Below are 14453 nucleotides of genomic sequence, written 5' to 3' on the forward strand. Positions count from 1 at the left end.
TAAAGTAATAAAAGGCTCTTGACATAGATATTCTGCAGAACATATATGGCAAAATTCCATATTTAAAACATGTAAATACAAATCACTGTGAATTAAGTTAATAAAAATGCAATTACATTGTACAAGCTTGAACCCACAGTGCGCTGCATACACCAGTAATGTTGAAATGTTGGTAAGTAAAGTAGAAGTAATCCTTACACATCCTAAAATCAATAAGAATTCACCATCCCAATACTCACATCTCCTTTCCTAAAAACCTAATCATCTACTCCCTAAATATCCAAAGCCTTGTTAACAAATTTACTGAACTCCACACTTGGGTAGCCCATACCTCCCCTCACATTCTAACACTATCTGAAACCTGGCTCAAACCCCATATCACTACCAATGAAATACTTCCACCTGGGTATAATATCTACTGTACTGACAGAATCCTTAAAAACGGTGGTGGAGTGGTCATCCTTTACTCAGACAAACTCAATCTCACCTGTAGCTATTGCTATTCCCAATTTCGACCCTACTGAAGTACTTCTCCTGAACTGCCACATAAACTCACACATGAAATTAGTCATAAGCTCCATATATATCCCTCAGGTAATAAAATTCCAACCCTTGAACTAATCCTGTCCTGGCTGTCCCACAATATACCCTATGAAACTGTCATCCTTGGAGATGTCAATATTGACTGGTCTAATCTAACATCTGACTCTCCACAACTTAGAATCAACTTACACGGATTCCACCAGCATGTCACATCCCCACCCGTATGCACAAAATCTTTTCCCTCTAATCCAATACTTGACTGGATCCTCACAAACACTCCTAACCTCTGTCAGAACCCCTGTACCTTACCTGATACCTTCCCACCTTCATGCTAAGACACACTCCCCAATCACCCAAACCACACTCTTACAGAGACTGCCATAAACTTTCAAACTTTAACCCCAACATATTTTATTTAATTTTATTTTACATTTCTTAACTGGGAAAGTCCGACTTGGAACAGAGCCAATTTTCAGAGGAGGCCTGGGGAGAAAGGCTCCAGATGCATGTCTTTGTAACGTGGGAGGAAACTGGAGCACCTGGAGGAAACCCACACGAACGCAGGGAGGACATGCAGACTCCGCATATAAGGCACCCCAGCTGAGAATCAAACCAGAGAACCTCTTGCTGTGAGGTGACAACACTACCGCTGCACCACTGCACCATCCAAATTCTATAATAATAATTATTATTATTAATATTTAATTCTACATTATCTAGTATCGACTGGTCCTTCCTCTGGCACCTCCCTCTCAAGAAGCCATACTAAAATTTAACAATATATTTCTTGACATTCTCGACTCCCTTGCCCCTACCAGAAGAATTAGAGAAAAAAGAGGTTATGCCCCCTGGCTATCTAAAGAAACTCAAGCTCTTATGCACAAAAGAGATTCTGTCTGGAAAGCCGGGGCTAAAACCAAAACTCTTTCCTTGTTCCAAACCTACAAAGAACTCAGGAACCTTACCAAGAAACAAATCAACAAAGATAAAAAAATCCTACTACAACTCTCCCCAAATCAACAGTAAATCCAACCCATGAAAATTCTGGCCCACCCTTAACAAAATACTCCATCCTGGTAGCCCTTCCACTCCCTCCCCTTTCCCTAACAACACTCCGCTAGAAACTGACACCCTTCTCAACAATTACTTCATTGATACTGACACCCTTCTCAACCATTACTTCATTGATACTGACACCCTTCTCAACAATTACTTCATCAATACTGACACCCTTCTTAATTACTTCACTGATACTGACACCCTTCTCAACAATTACTTCATCGATACTGACACCCTTCTCAACAATTACTTAATTGAAACTATGCAAAAACTTACTCACATCAACCACAACTCTTATCCCTCTCAATCCTATTCCAACCCAGACAACAAAAACCTTTTCTCCCTTAAACCCATTTCCACTGCTTACATTAAATCACTCATTTTCAAGCTCAAGCCCTGCTCTTCCTCCACAGATAACCTGCCTCCTATCTTTCTAAAGCTAGCAGCTGAATCCATAGCTTACCCAGTATCCCTGCTAATCAATAGACCATTCAAGAAGCCACAGTAGCAGACATTTGGAAATCCTTTTTTACCATCCCTTTACATAAAGGTGGGACTTCTACCAACCCATCTAACTATAGACCCCATAGCCATACTTTCCCCTCTCTCTAAATTTTTTGCAAAAATGCATTCATACTCAGTTGCTCAATTTTCTCCTCCAGGAAAACCTTCTGTCACCCACTCAACATGGCTTTTGGCCAAACCACAGCACTTCCACTGCACTCTTATCTTTTACACACACTGTAGCCAGAGACAATAATCAACTTGTATCCTGTCTTTTCCTTGACTTCTCCAAAGCTTTTGATACTGTTTCTCACTCTATACTTGTATCTAAACTTGCTGATCTCAATCTCTCTGGTCCCTCCCTTGGCTGGTTTACCAGTTACCTCACCAATATGCAACAATCTGTCAGATGGCTCTCTTCCTGCTCCTCCATCCTACCCATCACATCTGGAGTACCCCAGGGTTCTATCCTGGGCCCCCTTCTGTTCAATATTTTCACCAATGATCTCCATACCTCTTGCAAACAGTCCTCCCTTATTCAATATGATGATGATGATTGTACACGCATCACCATTTCTAACAATATCTCTGACCTCCATGCTCTCACCCAGGCCTCTTTCCTTTCCATTGAAAAGTGGCTCTCTGATAATCAGCTCATCTTAAATCCAAAAAACTAAACTCCTGCTATTTCTCCCACATTCTCTCTCAACACAAATCAACCTTTCTCATCACATCCTCTGACACAACTCCCATTAAACCTGACCCCCACACTAAGCTTTTAGGTACCATCATAGATGATAAACTTACATTTAACTTGCACATCCTCCAAAGTATCAAAAAAACACCAAAAACTTGGTCTACTATACCAAAATTGAACATTTCTGACCTCTAACTCTTGACTCGCCCAGACCCAGGCTCTCCTCCTCTCCTCCCTTCTCTATGCTGCTCCAATCCTTACTAACTTGCAATCTACAGTTTTGACTAAACTCCAACAAACATACCACAAAATTGCTAGATTTGTCAATAACACACCACACAACTCTCACCACTTCCTTGCACTCAACTCTCTTCTATGACTGGAACTCCCCCATCAACTCCTACTATCACACTTTCAAATCACACACTTAGTATTATATAAACCATCTTCCTGCCCTCCTCTCTCTTCCCTTGTTTCATTTTACACCCCCACTCGTCCCCTCCGTACTTCCAATCAGCAACTCCTTGATATTTATAAACCTAACAAAAACATTGGCAAATTACTGTATAAATGCTCTGTAACCCTAGTCTGGAACAAACTCCCCCTAGCTATAAGATCCATCCCTACCCTAGTCACTTCAAAAAGGAACTTGGACTGCTCCTGTTTAACTCAAAGTCCTGCTCCTGCCACGACCCTAATTCTTCTGTCACTAATGCACTACCACTATTTTATTACACAGTCACTCACTCCATTATTTCCTGTTCGTCCTTCTTAACACATAGTTTTACTACTCTTTAGACCCAAATGCTTAACCACTACATCACATGCAAGTATGTATGTATATCATTACTTCTTTAAATGTCTTCTCTGTACTTGTATTATAGCTGTATAGTGTTTTTTGCTATTTGCTTTAGGTACTATATTTTCTATTTGCTATTTGCTTTATGTACTTCATAAGACTTCTAAAATTTGTGCTGTACATATAGATATGCTTGAAATACTCAAAATGTCTTCTCTGTACTTGTATTATAGCTGTGTATTGATTTTTTTCTATTTGCTTTATGTACTATAGATTCCAGTTGCTATTTGCTGTTTATAGCACATAAGACCTCTAAGACTGTGTTATACTTCAAATATGTTTATCATACTGCACTTCTGTGTATTGGAGCTTTTCTACTCAGGTCTCCACTGAAAATGGGCCACTGGCTCAGTTGGGCCAACCTGGTTAACAAATGTCAAATAAATAAATAATAAAAATAAATAAATACTAAACTATTTAAGTAGCTCCCCTTTCCAGAGTCCTTTATACAATCCTTAAAAATACAGCATAAATGTTTTATGCAGATTCAACAACACTGTTTGGTATTAAGCTAGGAGAAATGGAATTATTCTATGCTTAAATACATAACCTAAGAACTTAAGAATAATTAGAAATATTATGCTTGCCAGTTTTACACACTGAAGCCAGCTGACAACATGATATTATAATTCTGCGCTTCTAGATGTCCCCAGGCAGCCTTCTGCATACACTCAGTGTTTATTTTCATAATGGCTAGTTCCTTATGCACATCTGTTTTCACATTTGGTTTTAAGAGAGTGCCATAAATCATAATAGCCTCTGTCTGGACTGAATATGTGCAAAGACTGTTCGGTGTTATTATTTTACTGATTAGGTACTTTTATTTCTGCCCAGGGGGTTTACCAGTATGAAGAGCAATCAACTTTCTTTGGCTCTATGGTACTCTCTTCTGCTCATGCAACGTAACCAAACCACAAAAATTAACTCCTGACCTGCTTTCAAATTCATTTGGCAAAAGCACGCAGATGTGTCAGTCTAAAAGCTGTGGCTTCTAGGAATGTACTTTTCTTCTACTCATGTCTGCCCCAAAATACTGAGCTGTTTATATCTCCGTTACATTTGTGCTTCATCTTTGTGGCCCACTCTTTTTTTAACCTCATTCAGAACTCACTGTATGATAATTAAATACAGAGGATTTCTTGTTTATTTAATATTATAAGCTTGAGATATATGTCTCCACAAATGCTCTTTTGTAATATACCTCTGTAATCCATACCTTTGGGATCAAACTCAAAGTGTCGACATTCTCTTGAATTAATGGGCTGCTAAGCATGCCAAAACAAAATTATTTTCAAACATTTTTAAATTTACCTTTTTAGATTGATATGCTACTACTACAAAAAGAAAAAAGAAAAAGAAAAACTGAATAAAGCATTGGGGCATGAGATTTCATCTATAATTTCTTAAAGTATTAGTGCATACAGACAATGACACAAGAAACTATCTTTCATTAACAGTTTTTGTTGGAGGGAGATTAATGCTTGAAGACTAGAAAAGAAGAGGCAAGATTTCTCTTTACAAAAGTTGGAGCAAGACAGATATCTGAAGCTATAGGCCAACTAAATTTATTGAATGGTGATTAATGGGTGCAGGAACTGAGATAACAGCTGGTCAGAGTGTGAAGGCCATGTACTTCAGTATCTGTCTAATAGGTTCATAGGTTCATAGGATGATACTAGGCTATTGGCCTGGAGGCTCTTTTAAGCCTAGCCAAGAATTTTGCCCATGTTCCCACAAAGTTAGCACCTATTTTCCCTGTCCAGCAGGGACACAGATGGGATCCCAGGGTTGTATTTTCTGTTTCCCATCCAGTCATTCAGATTCCTCTTAAAGAGGGCTAGAGAGGTACTCTGTTTGACATGGAGAGGGAGTCTATTCCACAGATGGGGGAATCTTTGGGACACAAATCTATCCCACCAACAAGTTCTATTAATGTGACAGACCAGGTTGAGGAGTTGCATGTGGGTTGCATGAGTGGATTTTGCTTACGGATATGCAGCAACTCTATCAACGCTGGGTCTGAGATGGCCTTGTATGCCAGACACAGGTCACCTCTGAGAAGTCTGTATGAGACTGAATAGAGGGACAGGGCTTTTAGCCTATCTGTATAGGACAGTTGTTTGAGACCTTGGATTTTCCTAGTCAGGAACCTCTGTGGTCACTCCGGCTGCCACATGTGCTTGGCAAGGTACAGGCAAAATGGGGCACTGTACTCGATAATGGGTCTGATAAGGGAGGAGTACAGGGATGTTATGACTTCCTTGTTCCCAGATGAAATACCCTTACTTATGAGTTGGGCCATGTAGAAAGCCTTCCGTACAAAGGAGACAACATGGTGGTCAAAAGTCAGGTTGCTGTCAACCTGGATACCAAAGTCTCTCATGACTCATTGCGTTCTTGGTATATTGTTGTTAATATGACAATTAGTGGGGATGCCATTTTTCCCAAAGGGGATAATGATGCTTTTCTTGGCATTCAGTTTGAAACCATGCTTCTGGCACCAGTCATTAGTTTGGGTAAGGCCCTCTTGGAAGATGTTCACATCACTAGGGGAATTTAAGACAGTGCCCAGCTTGCAGTCATCTGCAAACTTGGTCAGCCACAGGCCACCGGTTTTGGCTTGCACCTCAGAAAAATATATCCCAAACAGTAGAGGCCCCAAGACTGATCCTTGGGGTACACTGCTTGTTACGGGTCTACTACTAGAGGTGAATTCCCCTATTTTGACTGAGTGGGTTCTATCAGTGAGCCAGTTAGCTACCCATCTGCTAACATACGAGTTGATGTCTAGCTGGGAGAATTTATGTATTATGCTCGAGTGGGGAATAGTGTCAAAGGCTTTGGCTAGGTCAAGGTAGGTGGTGTGCACCGTCTTCCCCTCATCCATAGCTTTGTTGACTGTTTCAAAGAAGTTGACCAAGTCTAACAGGCATGCTCTCCCTTTGACAAAACCAAACTGTGTGGGGTCAAGCAGTTGGAGTTTGCGAATGTCCTTGTTTATAAGGTTCATGATAATGAGTTCCATGGCCTTGCAGATCAGGCTATTTAGGCTGATGGGCCTATAATTGCCAGGGTCAGTAGATGTTCCACCTTTGTGTAGAGGGATCAAAGTGGCCATCCTCCATTCAGTTGGGACAAAGCTGGTGATCAGGCTTTGGTTGAATAGGTTGCCTAATGGAGCTGAGAGCTCATGTCTGAGTTCATGTAGGATACAGCCAGGGTTGTTGTCGGGTGCCATGGAGACTGTATTTTTTGCCTTTGAGAGGGCCTTAAAGACCTGCACCCTGGTGATGAGGGGAGGGGAGGCAGGTATTGGGGATTATCTGGTTTACTGATGCAGGGGACGGGGGGGTGAAGTTTTCACTGAATCTGTCTGCCAGCAGGTTGGCTATATCTATGGCATTTGTGTGTGTGGTGTTATTGACCACCAGTTTATAGCTGATTTGGGTGTTGCCTTTGAGATTGTGGACGTATGTGAAGAAGGACCTGTGATTGTCCTTATTGGATGTGGCCAATCTGGACTCGAAGTTAGCCTTAGAGAATTTCACCAGTGACCTTATTTGACTGAGCATCCATCAAATGCATGCTCAGTCAAGAGAAAAGTGAATGAAACTGCATTTGTTCAGTTAGTTACACTCAGGTCCCCTATGAAATCTCGAATGGCAATATGCCATGGAACCAAAATGCAGAACAAATGTCTGTACTTTCATAAGAGCAAACTCTTTAACTGCAACTGTTTTATAAGGGGTAACTCCCTCCCCATTCCCACATGTGAGGGCATACCTCTCAGAGTCTTATTGCAAGAAATCTGGACAAAGACGAAAACAATAGGGGAAAAGGCCCAAAATCAGGGAGACATTTTAATTATTTCTCTTATAAACTTAGAAAGTTGTCAGAAGAGGTTTTGCATTAGCATGCATTTTATGAAGGATATTAAGTCTGAAACTCAAATTATCATTATCATCATCATAAACCTCCCTTTTCCCACTTTTGACATGGAGTTGGGGTGTCATGTCAGCCGTCTCCATCCCTCTAGATTCAGTGCCACTGTCCTATCTTCTCTGACGTTCATGCCTAACTGTCACAGGTTTTCTCTCACACAATCCATCTACCTCTTTGCCAGATCCCCTCATTTCCTCTTGCCTTCTTGCTGTCTATCCCAAATCTTCTTCACCAGATTACCTTCTGCTTTCCAGCACGTGCCCAGATCGTCATCTCTTCTCCTTTACATTCTCTGCAACTGGAGCTATTTGGATTCTGCTCTACTGTCCTCATTTCTTTGTTTGTTCCACAGTGTGTATCCAAGCACCCATCTCAGGCACTTAAGTGACATAACATCTAGCTTCCTCAACTGCCCCTGTCTTTGCTGCCTGTATACCAGGCTGAAGTGCTGGTTACACAACTGTTTTGTACACCTTAATTTTCAGCTTCTTTGGCATTCTTCTGTCAGACTCTACAAATGACAATGTAGGCTAACTGGCTGCAGACCCTCAGATTCTAGCTTTGACCTCCTCATTCAGACTTCTTTTCTGTTTAACCTCCCGTCCCATGCACTTGAAGATGTTAACTTGTTCCATTATTTGTCCCTCTGAGCTTCATTTTCATCTTCTGATTTCCCCCATTTGCTGCCATTACAGCTGTTTTATCTGTTCTCAATTTCAACCTGTGTGCCCTCAGGTTTGCATTCAATTTCTCTATCCTTTGCTGAAGTTCTTGCTCATAATCTGCCTGTAATACCACAAAGGTTTATAGGGGGTGGGTTTGGAATAATGGTTAAGGTCTTTACCTTATACACAAAAGGTACAGGGTCTGATTCTTATCTCAGTTTATTGGCTAGACTTAAAGTGTCCCTTCAGGGCAGTTAGCCTAGTATTCACCTGTAAATTACAACCTTCTATGTTAGGAGTTGCTGATTGAATGCTTAGTGTCTGTTATTCTAAAGTGTATTAGTTCTAGTTTAAGCTGTTGGGCTTTGGGCCAGTTTTTTGGCATTAAGAAGGTGTCACTCTTGTGGGAGTCTGGATTCTGCCCTTCTGAGCTGGGAATTTCTGGTCACAGGCTTATTGTGCCTGCTTATTTGAACTGTTTCTTTCTGAAATTGGTACGTCTTGTTGCTGTAGCATAGACCAGATTTAGGCCTGCTGAATCTAGTTTTGTTTGTATAACTTGAGCACTGATCCAGGCCATCTTTTTTTGGAGAAGGTTCCCCTGCACTCTAGCAGCAGGAGTGTGCAGTTAGAACTTGTCTAATTGAAGACTGCTGGAGCAGGGCTCAGTTTTTAGCTTTTTTCTGGTTAATTGGGTAACTTGTTTAAATCAGTTTGTTCATTTTCTATTGTTTATATATATATATATATATATATATATATATATATATATATATATATATATATATATATATATATATATATATATGGGTCTACCTGACAAGGTCGACAAGCCACAACATCGACAACCAGTTTACCGACACCACATAACCGACAGTTCACAAACACGAAACCTCACATGCCCGACAACGAAATCACTGACACCACATAACCGACAGTTCACAAACACGAAACCTCACATGCCCAACACACCATAATAATGACAATCAGCAAACAAAACAAATCCCTGTCCAAAAGCACACACACAACACAAGCACACCAAAATCCTTACAAACCCACACTAAACCTCACATACACAACTATCTACAACCTTAACCCAAACCCTAACCCTAAGGTCCGTCACTATCACACACTTACCTAACCCGCCTAACTAACCTAACTCACTTAACCCGCCCCTAACCCAAAGACTATCACTACCGCACACTTACCTAACCCGCACCCTAACCCTAACTCACTTAACCCGCCCCTAACCCAAAGACTATCACTACCGCACACTTACCTAACCCGCGCCCTAACCCTAACTCACTTAACCCACCCCTATCCCTACAGACCGTCAATATCGCACACTTACCTTACTCGCACCCTAGCATCCGTCACTACCGCATACTTACACAGCCTTTTCCCATGTCGGTGTTCTCAGCGTCGGTGTTTTCATCCGTCGGTCTTCTCAGTTGTCGATCTTCTGGCGTCGGTGTTCTCGGTGTCGGCGTTCTGAGCTGTCGACGTTGTCAGGTAGACCCATATATATATATATATATATTTACTAGGGGCATTGACTACAACTCTGATCCGAGATATATAACAATAAGTATCCTTTTCTGTGCATTTAAAGTGTTTTTTTTTATTGCATTTGCTTTATTTTCTGAAAAATATATATATATACATGTTTCCCTCCTTTCTAAGCTAGTATAGTCCAGTTTTCAGGTTAAGTGCTGAATTCAGGGCTGTGTTACAAATCTCTGTGTTTGCCCATACCTTACTTGGATAGAAGGATCACCTGTGAGAGAGGGGAGCTTTGAGCAGCCTATCTGTCCCTGGAGGAGTGGTTTCAGCCCAGAAATTAGTAGTTTATTGGCCATTTTGGGCTAATTTCTCTCTCTTACATTTCCCTGCTATAAATACCGCATTTGCCCATTTTTGAGGGCCTGGCAGCGCCGGTTAGCTAGGGTATAACTATTCTCGGCTCCACAAAGTCTCCTCTTCAATTTTTCCCTTGGAACTAGACAAACTTTCAACTTAAGCACTCAAGCCATTAATTTCTCAGCCCGGCACTTGCTCAAAACTCATAGCAAGCACTTATAAACCCTAGCACTAGACCCTCCTATACTGTACAGAAGGACAAGTCTTTCTATTCGACCTTACCAGCCATTCAGTAAAACAGTTCACTGTACCCATCCAGGCATGTCCAAAGGGCAGTTTCAGGCATACTCTCCAGTCCAACTGGTGAATCTGGGCATTTTGAGGCAATGTTACAACTGCCTCATGTACACAGACAACCCTCTCCTCCTACCACCAAACACTAATACATGTGAGAGATGCAATTATGCAGCCAAACTGGAGGCCAAGCTCTCTCAACCCAAGACTGGATCAGACAGTCAAGAGGAGAAGGGAAATATTTGCATCACACCACCAGTCTCACATAGACCCATTAAACCAGCACCGGCAAAAAACACACATAAATACACGAAAACATACTTGGAGGCTCTAAATAAAAATCTGCAAAAGCAACAGAGACCTCCAAAGTAGACATCCAAGCAACCTCCACCCCAAACACAAATCATGAAACACATACTTCACAAAAACAGTGTGCCATGCAATCACAGCCCTTAGGGCAAAATAACATACCCAACATTCTAGTAATAGGTGACTCTATAGTCAGGCACACTGACGTCCCACTCACTAGGCTGAATAAGGAGAAGGTTACTGTTAGCTGCCTGTCGGGTGTCAGGATCCGCCACATAACACAAGCACTCAGGTCACTCCAGAACAAGTACAAATACGACCTCTGTCATTGTCTATGTTGGTGTGAATGACCTGAGCCATTCCTCCCTGGACTACATGAAAAGAGACATGGAAGAGCTCTCTGATCACATAGCCCAGGCCTGTATGACCCCGACCCCGAGTAGCATCCTGCCCTCACCAAGAATTATACCACAGTATAAAGAAAAAATATCAATTTCAACAATTGGCTAAGTTTCTGGTGTCATTCAAAGGGGATCCAGGGTCTGTCCTCCTGGGATGACATGCTTGACAAGCCATGCTGCTTCGCTAGAGATGGCTTGCACCTGTCACCCTTAGGCTTTCGAATACTGGCCAAGGCTTTTGCCACCCCCATAGTGCCTTTTTAGGCAAGGCTCAAAAGACAAACCCACTGCCATAAATAGCACAAGTAACAAAAAACTGAGGGTAATGCTACTCAATGCCAGAAGTCTAAACCTCAAAATGCATGCACTTGAGGCACTCCTCAGAATGGAGAACATTGATATATGTGCAGTAACAGAAACCTGGTTTAAGGCTCCAGAGACCACCCCAGCACTACCTGGCTACAACTCATACCATACATTTCTGCCACAGAACCCGGACCAAAATACAAAAGGCAGGGGCGTATCCATATTCATCAAGGATACCCACACCTCCAGGTTAGTGGCACAGCACGATGCTTTAGAGATCAACCACGTGCAAGTAACAACGGGAAAAACTGCAATTCAAATTGTAGCTTGCTACACATCACCCACCATGTCCCAGGACCTCCATTCTGCATTTCTGGAAACACGGAAATATAAAGGTCCTACCAAACACCCTAATATTGTGTGATTTCAAATACCCAAACATTAACTGGGAGAACTACTCAAGTACTAACTCCCTTTCCTAACATTTCCTAGAATTTATAAACTCAAATGCCCTGGATCAACTGGTCAACACTCCCACCAGAGGTGACAACATATTGGACCTGGTCATCACCAACATGGGCAACTGGTGCTCCGCACCGGAGGTCAACCCCTCGCTGGTTAGATCTGACCATAAACAAATCACTTTGGATATCCACATTCCGCCCCCACCCCCGGACAAGGAAACCCCCATGAAAAACTTTTCAAAAGCAAACTTCATGTTACTTAAGACCAAGGTGGAAAGTTTCAAAGCCCCCATGCTAAAGGATAATGCTGTCCAAGCTGCAAAATCCTTTACTAATGCATTCTACGGGCACCTACAAGAATGCATGGATCGTGCTATCCCAAGCAAAACCAAGACTCACTCCTCCAAGAAAAGGAAACCAGTCTGGAGGACTCCTGCCATAAACAAGCTATACAACAGAAGGAGGAAACTAGTACATAAAAGAGTAAAATTCCAAGAAGGGAAGACATCCCTGATCAGTATCAGCAAGAAACTGCAATCCCTCATAAAATCATCCAAGACAAGCTTCGAAAGAACAATTGCCAAGGACTCCAAAGATAACCACAAGGAATTCTTCAGCTATGTCAAGAATCTAAGTGGCAATGCTCAGATCTGCTCAGAGTTAGTGCAGAATGGTACAAAATACACTGAACCGACTGATATTGCCAACATCCTGGCAGACAAGTTCAGCGCAAACTTCACCCCCTACCCCCAAAAGGGCCCATAACTGTACCAGAAGAATATAAAGCCCCTGAAATCACAGACACTCAGGTTAAAACAGCCCTCTCCAAAGCCAATGGGACAATGTCCCAGGCTGTGTCCTACATGAGCTCAAAGATGAACTAACCCCTCACCTAAACACACTGTTCAAACTCAGCCTCTCCACAGGTTACATACCCATAGAGTGATGCACAGCAACAGTTATTCCACTCCACAAAGGTGGAGCCACAACAGACCCCAGGAACTATCGCCCTGTAAGCCTGACTAGCTTGGTCTGCAAGGCTATGGAGTGCATCATCATGGAACTCATTAACAGAGACATTGGGAACCTCCAAACCCTGGACCCTACCCAGTTCGGCTTTGTTAAGGGCAGATCATGCCTCCTAAATCTGGTGGACTTTGTTGAGACAGTTACCAAGGCTATAGATGAGGGAAAGGTGGTACACACAGCCTACCTAGACCTCGCAAAGGCCTTCGACACCATTCCCCATTCTGGTATTATAGACAAGCTCACCAGCCTGAACATAAACCCCTATATCACAAGATGGGTTGCCAACTGGCTCATGTACAGAACCCGCATGGTAAGAGCTGTGGGAGCTAGGTCTGACTCTAAACCGGTTACAAGTGGCATTCCCCAGGGCTCAGTCCTTGGACCCCTCCTGTTCAGCATATACTTCTCAGAGGTACAGGCAAGCACAGGAGGACTATGGCTGAACAAGTTCACAGGCGAATGCAAACTAGGGGCTATAAATGACTCTCTGGCTGACACAGACATCCTCCAAAAGGGTCTCACTGAGATGGATACCTGGTGTCAAAATTATGGCCTCAAGCTAAATGCCAAAAAGTGCATAGTCATCCCCTTTGGAAAAAACAAAGTACACACAAACTACCATATAGGTGGTAGTTCCCTAAATACGGAAGATGTAATAAGGGATCTGGGGACCTAAGTAGATAGTAATCTTTCCTTTGATAATCATGTTGCCAAATTGGTTAGAAAATCCTTTTACGTGGCCCACCTTATCAGAAAAGGGTTCACATCCAGATCAAAAGAGGTCATTGTGCCCCCCTACTCATCACTCATCAGACCCATCATAGAGTACAATGCCCCATTTGGGATGTACATTACAAGACACCTGCAACAGCTGGAAAGACCACAGAAGTACCTCACCTAGAGGATCACTGGCCTCAAACAGATGCCCTATGAATATTTGGGACAGACAGGAAGAAGGCAAGAAGAAATGAGGGCACCCAGCAAAGAGATGGAACGATTGTGTAAAAGAAGATCTGCAACAGTCTGGCATGACTGCGAAGATGGTAGGAGAGTGGTATTGAATAGAGAGAGATATTGACAGTTGGCACAACACTTTGCCTCCATGTAGAATATGTGACAAAATAGTTGATGATGATGGTGTTTGAAGAAGGGTAGAGATATAGAAGCAGGTGCATACTCAGTTCAGCCCACTGAACAAGGAGGCTGTATATTTGTTTTCTTAAGTCAACCTTCTAAAAAAAGGGTTCTAGAAACAAACTCTGGGCATGAAGTACTCCACATTCAGGTTACAATGAACAATGCAAAACACAATTTTGTAATATGTTATCATACCCTCTTTGTGTCAAGCCAAGGGCATTACATATAATCTTTCTCATAATTGAAAATATTATTCAATTTAGTAACATAAATGATGTCTTCAAAGGCTGGGAAAACTATGCTTCAGCCATTGAGCAGGTACAAAAGCTGCCCGACTTCAAACTTCTAGACTTAATAAGCATTAACAGTTTTGAACAGATGGGA

Source organism: Protopterus annectens, chromosome 5.part1 (genome assembly GCF_019279795.1).
Source record: "Protopterus annectens isolate FY-2018-M chromosome 5.part1, PAN1.0, whole genome shotgun sequence".
Lineage (NCBI taxonomy): Eukaryota > Metazoa > Chordata > Ceratodontiformes > Protopteridae > Protopterus > Protopterus annectens.